The 16,795-nt window shown below is 42.7% G+C and overlaps 1 long non-coding RNA gene across 1 annotated transcript in view; it reads left to right on the top strand.

Moving 5' to 3' along the window:
* Positions 1–3,402: 3,402 nt before the first annotated feature.
* Positions 3,403–16,795, top strand: part of LOC146350329 (uncharacterized) — a 66,288-nt gene continuing 52,895 nt past the window's right edge. Inside the window, exon 1 of the long non-coding RNA XR_014789257.1 lies at positions 3,403–3,482. This is a non-coding gene — a long non-coding RNA (uncharacterized LOC146350329). The remainder of the gene's footprint in view (positions 3,483–16,795) is intronic.

Raw genomic sequence — 16,795 nt, 5'->3', positions numbered from 1 at the left:
AGCCATACACTAGATAACTTAATATCAGAATAAAAATACAGACACCCCCACTCCCCCCCCCACAGACACATATTGGCCAGATTCTTGAAATACTACTGTCCATATAACATTTTCCCTTTACAGTCAGTACTGACCACCTTGTGGAGCTGTCAGGTTTCTACATTACGATGATGCCTGAGCCATACGGTCTCGCCAGTTTCTGGCAGAGGCTGTGTTGGGTCCAGGGGAGATCTCAGGCTGCCCAGCTCCTAATTGCCATGAATGAAAAACGAGTATGTCTCCCTTACCCCTGCCAGAGGAGAGGACCAAGAGAGGCAGTCAATGCATCTGCAGGCTCCTTTCAGCTGGAATTTCTCTAGGCTGACCTGATATAGCTGGATGCTAAGGGAGAAAAACTGGTGCTTTTGTGGGGAGGGAGGTCACACTGAGGGAAATAAGCTGTAGAACTAGAGTACACTCTGACTGGGGAGAACTCGAGATTTTAAAAGTGCATCCCATATTTGGGGTTACTTGGAATGTATGATTCCAGAGTGGCACACGACATTTAAAAATCTAGGGTTGCCTTGTAGATCTTGCTTACCATTTTGGACAAATCTCTCAATCGGGCTCCCAATTTATGACAGGTGCAATATTACAGTTTTTTGAGAAGTCAGAGGCGGAAGAAATCGGATTTTGCTGTCTGTTATTTCAAGAAGCACCCTGAGGCCTGCAGTCATACTAGGCCCAGCACCGCTACCAGATCACATGATTCTCCCTGGTTGCGCACCCCAATCATATCCCAATTAATTTAACACGATTGAATCTAGATTGACAATTCAAGGGACATGGAATAGGGTGTGCCAAAATAAGTTATGGCTTGGTGTCCAATTGGGGTGATTTATTTAAAATCATTTATATCCCACTCTTCCTCCCTAAGGAGATCAGAGTGGTGCGCAGCAAAACCAGCAAAGCACTGTTACAAAGATAAACAAACAACAAAACTCCAGAAGGTCTCAAAAGCCTGTTTAAAAAGAACAGTTTGAACTGCACTCTTACATGCAAGCAGTGAAGGAGCCATATGGATCTCCTGGAGCAGAGAGTTTGAGAGGCAGGGGGGCTCCACAGAACAGGCCATCTCGCAAATTGTCACCTTATGAATACTTGAAGGGGCAGTGATAAGGACCTCTGTGGAACATCTCATATGGAGAAAGGCAATCCTTCAGGTAACCCGATCCTAGAAATGTGAAGCCTTGAGGGAAAAACCCAGGAAAATTAATACCGCCCCCCATTTTCTAAAAACGTCCTGGAAAACAGTCCCCCCCCCATCTGTTTTCTTCCCATTTTTATTTCTGGTCCTTTTTTCCAGGCCTGCACATCTCTACCTGGTCCCAAGCTGTTTAGGGATGCATGATAGTGAAAACTAGATAAGCCAAGAAATATCCCTGTATGAAGCTTTTAAAGAGTAATATTAATAGGTTGTGGATGTAATTCCCATGAGGGGTAGAAAATATAAGAACACAAAATGTCTATCCTGGAATGTCACTGGGTGGGGGAATAAAATGGGAGATGCAGATATTTGGTATTTTTCTGCCAAAAAACAAAACAAACAACAACAAAATAACCATTTACCCACAAGGGCTTAAAATCTGGGAGCAGCCAGCACAAACAGTAGGTTTAGATGATGTAGAAATGGATTCACAAGTTTGCTCTCTTCTAGTCTTGAAGTAGTAGGAACAGAGGTGGGCTGGCTATCTATCACATAGATTTTTCCAGGTAATGATTTCCCAGAATTGTAGTCTTGGTTGCCCGATTTAATTTGTGTTAATATTTTACTCACTGAGGTACACTGAGTTCCTATGAGGAAGCTCAGCACATACTGGATGACTTGATAATCTTTCTATGGTTTTGCTAGATTATCGTTTATTAATTAGTGGGGATTTTAATGCTAGAGTGAGGCCCAGTTTTGCCAGTGGCCAGGAGGGCATTTGCACATGTGAGGCTAGTGTGCCAACTGCAGCCATTCCTGGAGATGTCTGATCTGGCCATGGTGGATAAAAAGAGGAGGGGAGGCCCATATGCAGGAGAAAACAAGGAGAAAGGAAAATGGAGAAATCCCGGGTGCCTATAGGAAAAAGTTTATTATGGTTCTTTTATGTTGGCCCAGCATAAAAGAACTATAATAAACTTTTTTCTATAGGCACCTGGGATTTCTGCATTTTCCTTTCTCTTTGATCTGGCCATGGTGACACATGGCTTAGCTATATCCTGTTGGACTACTATAGCATACTTTATGTGGGACTGCCTTCAGAAAATATTCAGAAACTTCTTCAGGCCCAGAATGCTATGGCCAGACTGACTGGGGCCAGTTATAGGGAGCATGTGACTCCCTTGTTACAACAGCTTCATTGGCTACCAGTCTGTTTCTGAACACAGTTCGATTTGCTGGCTATGACCAATAAATCCCTTTACGACTTGGGACCAGGCTATCTGAAAGGCTGCATTTTCCCATGACAACCTGCCCAGATACTGAGATCTTTGGGGAAGGCCCTTTTCCCAGTCCCACCCACCATTGTAGGCATTTTTGATGGGAATGCAAGAGAGGGTCTTCTCAATGATTGCTCCCAGGCTCTGGAATTCCTTGCTGAGGGAGGCTACATTCTCTCTCTCTCTCTCTCTCTCGTCTTTTTGCCAACAGTTTTTATTCTGGTAGTTGGGGTCCCCAACCTATTTGCGTTGATGGGCACATTTGGAATTTTGAAAGTGTCATGGATGCTAACACAAAATGGCTGCCATGGGGGCACCTTGCCCATTCATAAAATGGTAGCCATGGTGGGAATAGTCACAGAACATTCATTTCCCAGTCTGTTGAGACTAAAAGAAAAGCAACTTGTCCAAATACCTACCTACAAGTCAGAGCTGGGGTCTGAGTTTCAAAATACAAAACCAGTCTTTTGAACCCAAATAAAACCCTCTCCTGCATCTCACTGCTCTCAGTGATTGGATCAGAGACAGGCCGCCTTGACAGATCTTAATACTCAGGGAGGTGTATATATGAAGAACATATGAAACTGCTTTCTACTGAGTCAGATTCCCCCACCAGGCACCAGCCCCTGTGGAAACATCTACACCCAATACCTTCAGGACGTCAGAGCTTTGATGCTGGGAATTTTAAAAGGGAGAGAACTGGGGGTGTGATATTGGTGGATCAAGGGAGTCTTGGATAGACCTCCCAGTCCCTGGACATGCCCCTAACATGGGTGGACATCTATGCCAGCCCTGAAGCTGGTGTAAATTATTTCTTGCAATGGGAGGGAAATAGTTAAAGAAAAGAGAACCAGACAAGGAAGTGACAAAAAAACACAAATGTCTCTTTTCTGCCCTGCTGGGCTAGTGCTGGCAGGGCTGGGCTTTGGATCTCTCATAGGAGATTGGAGTTGGAGTTCTCTGCAGCAACAAGTAGGAGTCCCCTATCTGGGTATCTGTGGATTTTGGGATTTCAGCAGGTAATTTGTTTGTTTGTTTTGTCCATTTTCAAAGCATATTTCAAAGCCCATTGTGGAGTTCTACTTTCAGAAGGAAATTGAAAAGACCAAACAAGACATTTTTAGAAATGTTTTCAGCTGTTTTGTGGTTATTGTTTGTACTCTTCTTTTGTCTCAATTCAGTGCACAAGGTTCTGAAAATCCATCTGTTTTAGAAATGTGCCTTTCAAGCAGAAATATTGAGCTTTCCGTTAATGCCTGAATTTTCTGGTTAGACAATCTCTGACATAGGCCCTGGATTAAGATGCCTTTTCACAAAGACACCCCCCCCCCCCAAGAATGCATCCAATTTTATGTATATCTTTTATAGGAAAAACAAAGCTACTTTTTGGGACACATAACACATGTGAAAAGGAAAGTCTGCAACACATTTGTAGATGAGGTTAATTAAACTAATTTGGGGTTTCTCTACAAATACAACTTTTGGTTCAAGATTCATTTGATTTGTACTGTACTTGAGGATGATGAATGTAAACCCGCCAAAATATAAAAAAATAGAAACCACAGGTGAGAGGGTGCAGCAGCCTGACTGGGCGGTTCAATGGGATTTATGTATTTGTCTGTTTACCACATTGATATACTGCTCAACATCTAAACCAATTTCAAGTGAAATCCAATAAATATTTACTTTTATTTGGTAGTAGGGCTTGAGTAAATGTGCACATGGTCAGACTGGATGAGAGCTTGTTCAGGAGTGGACAATGTGTGACCCTCCAGATGTTTTGGCTTACAACTCACGTGATCCCTCACCATTAGCTATGCCAGCTAGGGCTCATGGGAGTTGGAGGTAAGGATGTATGAACCCCGCACTGTCTGGTCTAGGGGGGTCCGTTGCGGGGCAATTCGGGCTGCTTGGGGCCCTGCAGAGTCCTCTGGAGCCCTGCCGCATCTGTTGGAGTTGGTGGAACGGCTTTCTGGCTTCCTATAAAACGCAATACGCTAATAGCAGCTGCCATTAGCCTATTGCAGGAAAATTACAGCTGCAACGGAGTATTTTATGCCATTTGCAGCCGTAAAGCACTTACTTTTACCTAAATCTCAGCTTTTTACAACTGTATTTAGGTAAAAGTGCTTTACAGCTGCAAATGGCATACAATACGCCATTTATGGCTGTAACTTTCCTGCGATAAGCTAATGGCAGCTGCCATTAGCATATCATGTTTTATAAGAAGCCAGAGAGACGCCTCATGGGAAGTTTTCCAGACCCGGAAGTGAATGCAGCCAGTCTGCCGCGGACTCTGGGGGTCAGATTTTTTGGAATCTGGCCTCATTTGAGTCTCTGGCAGATTTCTCCAGCATCCCTAGTTGTGGGCTAAAACATCTGGAGGGCCACAAGTTGCTCATGCCCGCTTACAACAATCCATTGCTCCATATGCATGGGAAAGCTTTGTCCAGCATAGCTGTAAAGTAATTTCATTATAAAGCTGCTTCCCCACATCTATTTGGAGATTTTTGTATAATCAATGACCAGGAAAAGGAAATAAATATGTATGCTAAGTTTTATGACCCTTTACCCTGGATGGGCAGCCTTCAGTCATGCGGGTTCTACTTTGTTTTTATTTATTTATTTATTTATTTATTTGTTGCATTTATATCCTGCCTTTTACCTCTTGCAAGGAACCCAAGGCGGCTTACATTATCCTTCTCTCCATTGTATCCTCACAACAACAACCCTGTGAGGTAGGTTGGGCTGAGAGCCTGTGACTGGCCCAAAGTCACCCAGTGAACTTCCATGGCTGAGTTGGGACTAGAACCCGGATCTCCCAGCTCCCGGTCCAGCACTGGAACCCCAAGATCCACCAACCAGGGCCTGGTGCAAAATAAATAGGCTTTAAATCACAGAGTTCTGAGCCGAAGGGTGTGTTCTGAGCACCATTCCTTGTGCACAAAACCCCACTCCTGATTATCCCAAGCTTTTGTTATTTCAGCTGTATAATTTGGGATGGGGGGAGTCATTTTTTTGCTGTTGTTAAGCAGTTGGGAATAAAAAATCCTTGCTGATCTACCGCACATCACCCAGAGATCTACCAGTAGATCCTAATCTACCTGCTCTCCATCCCTGCCCTATACTTACAGCTGTTGCAGCACAAGCAGGAACGTGCACTGTGAAGGCTACCAAGGCCTCTGATGTCACATGTCAGGGCAAGTTCTCCCTGTCTATCCTTTTGAAAGCTAGGGCGGCAGTATGAAAGAGCCTCTAGATGCAGCCCAAGAGTGTTGTCCATCCTGGGAGGAACCCAAAACTAGTTATTTATTTATTTATTTAAATTTATTAATCGCCCATCTGGCTGGTCACCCAGCTACTCTGGGCGATGTGCAATAATAAAAAACAATTTAAAACAATAAAATTCTACATTTAAAAACATCATATTTCTAAAAATACCCTAACCCACCCCAAATGCCTGCCTGAACAACCACGTCTTTAATGCATGGTGGAGGTTCATTATGGAGCATCCACTACTTCTGGCTTGAAAATGAGAGAGACCACAGACTGAGAGCACTCTATAACACCTTTTACTTACATAAAATATTACCCAGGTTTAGAAGGCAGATTTTGTTTGAGGCAGGAACAGAGAGGTAGGCAACCCAGTGCCCTCTAGATGTTTTAGACCACAGCTTCCATCAGCCCCATCCAGCATGGCCCAAGGTCAGGGATTATGGAAGCTGTAGTGCAAAACATCTGCAGGGCACCCCAGACTGGAAGGCAACCCCACAATCTTGAAAAGGGGGAAACCTCTTTGCTCCAGTTCCTAGCTGGCGCCAAACTGTTTTGCCCAACTGCAACACAGCCCTTGGGTGGCCCTCAGTGCTCCGTTGTGCTGCACTGAAGCAGCAGCAATGCATGGGGCTAAGCCACTCGCATTGCCACAGTGAGATGACAAGGGCTGATACTAATGTCCTGAGCCCAATCCGTTACGCTGTCTGTCATGCACAGCAGCACGCCAACCTTGGCTCTCAATTTGGGTCTTATTTAACAAAATGACAGTTACGGTGTATATGGAGGAAGATTTCATGTATTGTAAGGAACACTGGGGATTTAGTGTAGCTCTGATGCAGACCCACAATGCCCCCACCCCCGGATACCTGTCAGTGAGAGCTGGGTTGCCCAGTATCAGGAATGGGCGAGGCCTGGGGGGGTGAGTTTGCTTCCATCATAACAGTATCCCCAAATGCAGTGCTGTTCCTTTCCCCACAGCAGTTAACAGCAACAAGTTATTTTTATATGGGAGAAAGTAAAGGGATGCCCTTGGGGTGGGTTCTGAACTTGCTTTCTGGCCCTGGTGACTCCAGTCGTTGATATTCAATCTGGCTCCAATCCATTTAGCTCTGTCCTTCATCTACAATACATGGAACCTATCCTGAAAGCCATTTTTTGGTTTATGCTAGAGAGTGACATGGAAATATGTTGTATACATACATATTGCTAGATGAGAGATAGATCACATCATCAATTTTTATTTTTGTAATCTCAGCTCCGTTAGAACTACCTTAAGGCTAGTGCTTAGTTTGTCTGAGTCTCTCTCATGCCGTTCATACAAAATGGATTAGTCAGACTTGGCTTTGATTTACCCAGGAGCCCTTTCCTAGAAATTGTCAAAAAATGAGGCATAACAGTTATACATCAAGAAGCCATATCAATAATCCATTGTGTGTCGATAAAACACAGTATTATGACCTTGTGATGCTGTTGCTTGAGCTGGGCTTCTAAGGGCACATACTTAGCATGAGTGAGTTTGTCTTGAATTCCAACACTGTATAAATAGTGTGTGAGTGGAATAGAGGTTGTTGGGGGTTTTCTTCTTCAGCCCATCTTTATAGACAGTTGAAGGACAGCAATAGTTAAGGGAAGTCTTTTATTCTTTTGTTCATGCTGTGAATGTGACTGAAAAGAATCAGTGGCACTTATTTCACATGCCAGTAAGGTAATGCTCAAGATCTTGCAAGGTAGACTCCAGCAATTCATGGAATGAGAATTGCCAGATGTACAAGCAGGGTTTAGAAAAGGCAGAGGAACTAGAGACCAAATTGCCAATATCGGCTGGATAATGGAGAAAGCCAGGGAGTTTCAGAAAAACATCTATTCCTGTTTTATTGACTATTCTAAAGCCTTTGACTGTGTGGATCATCACAAATTGTGGCAAGTTCTTGGTGGTATGGGGATACCAAGTCATCTTGTCTGCCTCCTGAGGAATCTGTATAACGACCAAGTAGCAACGGTAAGAACAGACCACGGATCAACGGACTGGTTTAAGATTGGGAAAGGAGTACGGCAGGGTTGTATACTCTCACCCTACCTATTCAACCTGTACGCAGAACACATCATGTGACGTGGTGGGCTTGATGAAGCCAAGGCTGGAGTTAAAATCGCTGGAAGAAACATTAACAATCTCCGATATGCGGATGATACCACTTTGATGGCTGAAAGCGAGGAGGAGCTGAGGAACCTCATGACGAAGGTGAAAGAAGAAAGTGCAAAAGCTGGGTTGCAGTTAAACCTCAAAAAAACCAAGATTATGGCAACCAGCTTGATGGATAACTGGCAAATAAAGGGAGAAAACGTGGAGGCAGTGACAGACTTTGTCTTTCTAGGCGCAAAGATTACTGCAGACGCTGACTGCAGCCAGGAAATCAGAAAACGTTTACTCCTTGGGAGGAGAGCAATGACAAATCTTGATAAAATAGTTAAAAGCAGAGACATCACACTGACAACAAAGGTCCGCATAGTTCAAGCAATGGTATTCCCCGTAGTAACTTATGGCTGCGAGAGCTGGACCATAAGGAAGGCTGAGTGAAGGAAGATAGAGGCTTTTGAACTGTGGTGCTGGAGGAAAATTCTGAGAGTGCCTTGGACTGCAAGAAGATCAAACCAGTCCATACTCCAGGAAATAAAGCCAGACTGCTCACTTGAGGGAATGCTATTAAAGGCAAAACTGAAGTACTTTGGCCACATCATGAGAAGACAGGATAGCCTGGAGAAGATGCTGATGCTAGGGAAAGTCGAAGGCCAAAGGAAGAGGGGCCAACCAAGGGCAAGATGGATGGATGATATTTTGGAGGTGACGGACACGACCTTGGGGGAGCAGGGGGTGGCGACGGCCGACAGGAAGCTCTGGCGTGGGCTGGTCCATGAAGTCACGAAGAGTCGGAAGCGACTGAACGAATAAACAACAAATTGTCAAGTGGGACTTGACTCTTCAACAACATTTGAGGATAGAGTATACTTACTTCTAGAAGGAAGCGTTGCAGTAAAAAAAAAAAAAAGGAGTTTACCTTCTTATTCCAATCTCAGTTCAGCAAGTAAACTCCAGATGCTACCTTCACCTGAATAGTGCTCAAGTAATGCATGAAAGGTTACACATTCACAGGAGGGTTTTTTCCTCCAAGGATGTTGTTCCTCTTCTGTTATTTGTCAGCCATAGTTACTGCCTAGAGGGATTCGTAGACATAAAAGCCAGAAACTCAAAGCCAAGGACTAAAACAAAGAATGCTACCAAAAAAAAAAAAAAAGTGGGGTGGAATAATAAAAAGTAATATTAAATTAATTGTACCAAAACCTCCTTTATCTAAGCTTTTCAAATTTAGATCCCTCTTTTTGTATATTCAGTACAACTCCATTTATTTGAACAATGCGAAAGACTGTTAAAAAAAAACCCATTTGGATAACAGGATTGTGTGATAAATGGCTGTGCTGATTATATAGGATTGAACTGACATGGTGGTGTCAGTGAATTCTGATAACATAAATTTAGGAGATAACAGAATTGGATTAAGATTTTTTAAAGAAACTCAGTATTATACATCTTTGTTCTTTATGGTGCAGCTTGTTCTGAGACAATCATTTATAAGGTGGGCAAAATTTCTGTCATACAAGGAAGTCCGATACAAAGGATTCTGCTCTACTTGCACAACAGGCAAGATTTTCTCTCTCTCTTTTGCAAACCACTTGGCCACAGTACCCCCACCCCCACTCTCCACACAGCAGTCCCAAATCCAGATTAGGGACCCTCAGGTGCTTGTTATTAAGAAAGAGTTGTGGCTCGTCTTAAGCACAATATTTAAACATGCTATTAATGTTGTGTGCGTTTGGCCCAGAGAAGAGAAGCAGCAATGGGTTGTATCCCATGTTAGTCTTACTTAGAGAAGACACAATGAAATTAATGGGGCTTATGGATTACCTGCTTAAGCCCCATCTATTTCAATAGTTTTACTCTAAGTAGGACCAACATGGGATACAACCCAATGCCATTCCCTCAGAGACTTGTACAAATAAAGAAAAAAGGATGGTTCCCTTCCTCTTTCTCTATGGTTTTCCCAGCGAAGAAACAGCAGATCCACCTCCATTTTCAGGAGCCCTGCATGAACTGAAAAGACACTCGGTTTTTTTCTTCTAAACAAAATATCCTTCAGTAAATACAAGCTGACCCATCTCTGTTTGAGTGCATAGTACACAAACAGCTATATGTGCTGTCTTTTAATTAGGACTATAATCCTTAGTTTTTCCACTATTTTGCCTTTCTGAAAAAAAAATGCTTGTTTTTGTCTACTTCTTGGAGAATAGGAAGAAATCATATACTTTATTTATTTAATTTAAATAGTATTTTATCATGTTGCACTGCTGAGTGTCAAAGCTGCAGCCAGAGGTCATGCATTTGCATTCCTGTTCTGGAAAAGACCTTTGTTCTCATTCTCTCCTCCACTTTGCTATCGCTAAATGCAGTCAGCAGTTATATGCTCACTTCTGCAGTGTTTTTCAACTGAATATTTAAAATCTGATACAATCTAAGTGTGACAGTTATAATGAAGCTGAGTTGCACATGCCACTTCTGATGTATGATATAGGACAGTGTCAGAAAAGCTGGCTATTGCTAATGGAATGTGTGTAGCTAAGAAGAGAGTAGGTTTAGGAGGAAAGGGCAGGGGATGAAGATCCTTATACCTCAAGAAGGATTTCCTCTTTCAGACAATGGCCACATTCATACATAATAATAAGCCAGGAATTCTGGTTATTAAACTACAATGTGAATGAGCTTCATGCTGGTGCAAGCAGCCTGTTTGTTCCTGCTTTACATGAGCAGGTAAACAAACTGGGAATGGGAGAGCTTCATGTTATGTCCAAACCTGGGATTAGGGTTGATTGCACCCAAACAAACCAGGATTCATAAGCCAACTTCAAATCCTGGTTTAAAGCTGGCATGCAATTTTGACTTGTATCCCAATCATCCCAAATCTGGACGGCTCTCTCCTTCCTTATTTATTTACTTGCTTATGCAATGGGCTGCCAGGACTCAGTCTTAGAGTGATGTATGATTGTGGCTACTCTAACAGAACACAACCTTGCCCACATTAGAAGACACCCTTGTGTGCATTATGATTCACAGCCATGCAGTTCAGTTGCAGAATATTTCTGATGTGTTTACTCATATTAGCAGTTGGGGGGCTCTTACTTGAAGCTTCACGCATAGCTCTCAAGTATGTACAAAGGATGGCCGGAATTGTTGTAGTATGTACTTGCAGTAAACTCTGTAGGAAGTCTGCATTTTCACTGAAAAGCATATTTCTCTTCAGAATGTGAAGACTGATGATCAGTCCAAGGCAAGGCCAATTTAGTATAGGCCAACTGTGGGGGGTTAAAGAGGAACAAGACTAGCAGCAGGAACTGATGATGGTCATGACAAGGTCTCAGCATGAGCAAGATAGAGATTGCAAGGTTTATTTATTCATTCACCTCACCTTTCTTCCTGCCTGCCTTCTAAGCCCAGACATCTTAAAACTTCTCCTGGTTTTTATTTTCCTTTTGGGCACCATTTAATTATTTTGATCTGTCACACAAAAAATATTTGTGCACACAAGGGAAACATCCTTGACAGGTCACCACAATATTCAAATATTATATTCATGTCCACCCTAAATAAATACGTAAGTGATCATCAGCCTTTGGAGCAGGTTTGCCACAGATCAAGCCCAGAATAACAGATTGGGCCACACTCTAGTATATGAACAACCACCCACCCCATATCTTGGTGTGGTTTGTTGCCTCTGATCTACTGCATTAGGTAGCTGTCAACAACCCAAGAGTCAATGAACAGGTAGCAGTTTAGACCTGAGTTCAGTAGTCCAGGCTTAACAGACAACTCACCTCAGTCCACTACTGGAAGTTACTTCTTGTGTTACCTTTGTGGAATGGTTCCTTTCAAGATGCTGAATCATATATGTGAATGCCAAACCACTTTGGGTGTTGTGCATGTGCGTGTGTGTGCAAGCATGCATGTGCAAAGTAGCTGCCGTATGGGGTGGGGCTTTTGACCACATCAGCACACAAAATCAGTGGTTCTGCTGAAGTATTTAAAGCTATGAAGTCCCAAGAGTGAGTCATTTGCCTAAATAACTCTTTGCATAGTTTGCATTCCACCTGGCTTGCCATTTTGGAGGCAATAAAAATCAACAAGGGCAAAATAAGAATTACCCGAGATAATACTGTCACATACTGGAGAATGCAGAGCTAAAATCTGGGATTATCCCCCCCACACTTACTTTACTGTTCTGAAAACTATGTGTTCCTGTTCTTAAAATGTATGTGAACAGTACAGACTCCACATTCTCTTGCCTAACCCTAAACTAGTACCCAATTCTGTTCCCTTATGGTCATGCAACCTCAGTTTCATAGCAGCAAACAACCTTTTGGGTAGGATTGACAAGAGGCCATCAGTGGGCACCCAAAACTGGGAAGAGGTGTAACTCATGAACTTAAATAACACTCCAGAGCTTTGGGGTATGCCCTCTCAGTTTGCATGAGACCCAGTCCTCTCCCTGTCCCCTCCCCCACCGTAATATGCACCTCATCATCTGTCCTTGGGTGGTCTCAGAGCCCTCTCAGTTTGCATGAGACCCAGTCCTCTCCCTGTCTCCTCCCCCACCTTAATATGCACCTCATCATCTGTCCTTGGGTGGTCTCAGAGCCCTCTATGTATGCATGATCTCTCACCTCACATGGGGTGCCCCAGAAGATCAGAGGTGGTCTCACATTACAGTCTCATGCCTTCTATGGTGCTCCACATGACATATGAATCATATGGGATCCCTTTTAAGGGATCTTTACTGGTCTTTGAGCCTCAGCAGTTGCCCATATTGCTGAACAGTGATGCCAACCATAGCAGGAAGAGGCCAGAACTGGATATGTCTGACCCAAATTCTCCAAATACAGAATGTCATATTATGTTCTACAATGAAAATAGGTGTCTGTACCAGGGAAATAAATGTGCACTCACCATTTCAGGTTACCCTACAGCACTGAGTCAGCCTTTAATTTAGTTAAATCAAATCATTACTTAAAAACAGCTGCTGAGAGTTGTTATTAAATCTATCGAGAAAATTAATGTCATAAGTTATTCCTTCTGCAAGAGATTGAGCATTAATGTGGTAAGTGATTGTTTTGTGTGCACTTTTTGTGTACAGTAGGCCTGCTAATTACCACATGCTTTCCCTTTCTCGATGTGTTCTATGGGTCACTAGCAACATATTTTAGAGAATGTAAACGAAAATTCTTTGTAAACACAAAAATCAAAGCTAAGGAACAGCTGTGATTTCCCTCTATCAGCTGCTGTAGCTACAGCAATCATGACTTTAATAGCTGAACACCTGTCTCTTATTATAGTTGACAGAAACGGTTAATTCCATTTCCTTGCCATTGCTGGATTTCAAAATGTTTTATTTCTCTAATATACAAATGCATGGTCCATTACCATAATCCTTTTATTTAATCTTGAGAATTCTAAAAATGGTTTCACAATTAATTGTGTGGAGACTGAATGTTTCTCCCAGTTATAGTTTAATGAAAGCATTTGTTCTTAGTGATCCATGAGCAAATTAATGGGGTCCATTTTGATTTACTGGAATCTGCCCTTGACTCCTTGCAGTGTTACTCAGACATCATTAAGTACCAAGAAAATGTCTTTCTCCTCAATCTATTGCCCCAGCATGGAAAGTCAGTACAAAGGGAAAGGGTTGCAAATTGCATAAGAATTAGGGCAACCAGAATGCAAAGCAGGGCAAGATTCCAGTACTTTTTATAGTTGTGGCAAAGAAGGACATTGAACAGCTTGACATGCAGAGATGAGAAAAGCTACTGCTGCTGATATTCCCTCTACACAAGTATTAAAAGGTATCTGAGCCCTATCCTCTTCAGCACATGGTTGCCCTAGTACGAACACTAGCACAATAGGGAACCACAGGGGAAATTAGTTTGTATCAGTGTTGGTATATCTAATGCATTAGTGCAATGGAATAACCATTCTTTGGATCTCAGATTTGATTGGCAGCTTTCCTTCTGGGGAAAACATCTACTTCTGGGGGAAAGGGAATTTTCATTAGGGCTGTGGCCCCTTCTCATGCACCATTGTCCAATCCGGATCATCCCTCCCCTGCACTTCCTGTTTCTTTCTAAAAATGTGACCACACATTTCTCATATTGCCTAGTTTGGCCCTCAATAGTCTCTCAAATTCTTAAGTGCTGTTTAATAAATAAAAATAAAATAAGCTAGTTAATGAACGAGGAAGGAAATGTTATGAATCGGAAGTAATACCTAGAGCTTTTTTAGTGTGCAATATTTGTTTCCTTTATGGACATTGCAGGAAAAGATCTTGAGGCAACATATAGGGCTACCTCAGATGCTACTTTTATCCACATGAATCTTCCCTTTCATAAGATCTGTATCATTGCCATGTTTGAACGATTAGATCTAGTTCCATGTAGTAAGAAAAAAGATGGAAGCTGGGAAAACACAGGAGGGTTATAAGTGGAAGTCATTGATGTTGTCTGGACATTTTGTGAATGAAGCAGGTAATTACATTATAAAAAGCCTTTTTGGCTGCATTGCTGTTACTTTGATTTTTTATCTTATTGGCTTAACTTGGTTTTTATGGACTTTGTTAGCCACCTTTGATATATTCATCAGCTGTAAGTGAGAATTCCCTGTGTGGTTTTCTGTTTCTCTTAAGCTAAACACTATCTGGTTTCCAAATGTGCTCTTCTAGACACGTGTGCAAACTTGCACATGTTCTCAAGATGCCACTTTATTTAAGGGATCTTTTAACTTTGACAAAAGCATGTCTCTGGTAAAGGGGGGAACCCAAATAATCCCCATACATACACACCAGCTTCTTAAAATAATGGGGAATTTATTAAACACAAGCAAGAATTTAAAAGGTACACGCATTACTTTGGGGGAAGCAACTTGGTAGAGCAACTGTAATTCAAATACAAGCAGGCAAAACAATTAAAACTTTTAAAAGCCTGCAGAGAGAACTGTAGTTTGGGAAAATTAGTGTTCTCTCAGAGGCTGACTCCGGAGATGAAACTAGGCCATGGACATGCACCGACTGTTCAGCCTGCAGTAGTAGTTTGGGTTTGAAGTGAGAGGTCAAAGAGGTGGGGAGTAAGTAAATCAGAGGCCCTAACACTCTTGGGACCAGAAAAGAAAGGTTTGGGGTAAGCATTAGAGAGTGGGAGGAAGAAATGGACTTCAAGGGAATTTGTGTGTGTGCGTGCGTGCGTGGTGGGGTATGTGATCGCGTTGTTCCTGATGCACAGTCACAATAACTAGAAGGGATGGGAAAAGGAGTCTACCTAAAGTTCACAATATACTCATACCAGTTTCAAGTGTTTTGTGTGCTTGCTTTCAGTTTCTTCTTGAAATGGACTTGTACAATCAAATTATCAAAGACACTTAGTGAGCCTTAGCTTGACTATCTTTTCTAGAAGAGATAGCCAGCTGAGGTGGTAAAATAAAGAGGCAATACAAAGGCGTGTAAAGGAGTCCCAGCCGCAATGCTTTCCACTAGTTGGTGAGGGAAGGACACTACAAGGCTGGGATTCCAACCAAATAAGTTCAAAATTAGTTCAAGTTATAACACATGCACACCACAGAAGGGGGTGGGGTGGGGGCTAGGGACATAGGAAGCTGCCTAATACTGAATCAGACCATTAGTTCATCTAGCCCAGTATTTTCGACACTGATTGGCGGAAGCTTTCCAGGGTTTCAGGCAGGATCTTTTCCAACCCTATCTGGAGATGCTGGGATCAAACCTGGGATGTTCTGCGTGCAAAGGATGTGCTCTACCACTGACCTACAGCCTAACATCTGAAGACACTGGAATTCCGAGATAAAAAATCGTTGGGTAAAATAAGCAGAGGATGAGTGACAGAACTGGGGTGGCCAGCACCCTTTAAGCCATTCTATCTTGGTTTGTCCAAGGGTGGTAGGACTCCATGGTTTGTCTCTCTCCAGTAGAGATTGGTTGGCACTGTTGCAGGGACCTGGGTTGGCTAAGAGTTCAAGGATTCTGCTAGTGAGGACTTAGATGGTAGAAGTCTGTCAGCCATGGTTGGAATTGATTCAAAGCCTGTCTCACTAACTGCACAAAAGCCTGAGTTATACACTTAAAAAAAAAATACTCTGGCATCATGTCTATCTTGACCAAAACACCCTTGCAGGAAAAGTCTTATGTATCAAGAATTGCAGTTCCTGACCGAAAACAAATGGTTTGATTGCCCTGCTACCAGAGACATCAATGAAACACAAAAGAGGGTACTATGGGTAAATGAGTGCTCTGTCTAGCAGAGTGGTTTCTCAACTTGGCAAAGTTGTGAACCCTTTGCAAAGCTGCACAATTTCTCTTCCATATATCTCAAAGGTGCTTCCTTCTAATCAGGAGAGGGAAATTACTTCAGGACTGGTGCCTTGCATATTTGATTAATTTCTCCTCTTTGCCTGTCTTGAGACTTCTGAATATATGCAGCTGTGATAGTTATAATAATACCAAGTCTCGCCTTGCATACGTGACCCAAAGCTTCTGAGTAATCTTCTTTGCTACCGTTTCCAGTGAAACTTTCTTAAAAGCACTGTGCATATCAGGGAGGGTGCAGAGCCTGTTTTATAGCCATGCAGTCTGCTAACAATCCCTGTCCCATGCTGAGGAGGACAACCTCTCTCTCTCTTCCCATGGTTCCTGGTATCATCCGTAATACAGTTCCGACATGGGCCGATGTTTTCCCTTGCGGGAAAAGGAGGTAGAACAGAGATCCTCAGTATCAGAGCAAAATCCAACAGCAGGGGTGAAATGGGAGTTATGGGAATGTGGCAAAGCTTTACCAAGCAGGATCCCAGGGCACTGGATTGGAAAATCAGGTGCCCACATCAGGGTTTCCAAGAGCAGGATGGACAGAGTAGTATGCAGAAGTCTAGAGAAGGGGGCACAGCAGGCATCTAACTGGAATC

Source organism: Heloderma suspectum, chromosome 3 (assembly GCF_057233095.1).
Source record: "Heloderma suspectum isolate Gila_16-S chromosome 3, 16-S_ref, whole genome shotgun sequence".
Taxonomy (NCBI): domain Eukaryota; kingdom Metazoa; phylum Chordata; class Lepidosauria; order Squamata; family Helodermatidae; genus Heloderma; species Heloderma suspectum.
Note: the sequence above shows the minus strand (reverse complement) of the source record. Positions and strands in the feature narration are given on the sequence as shown.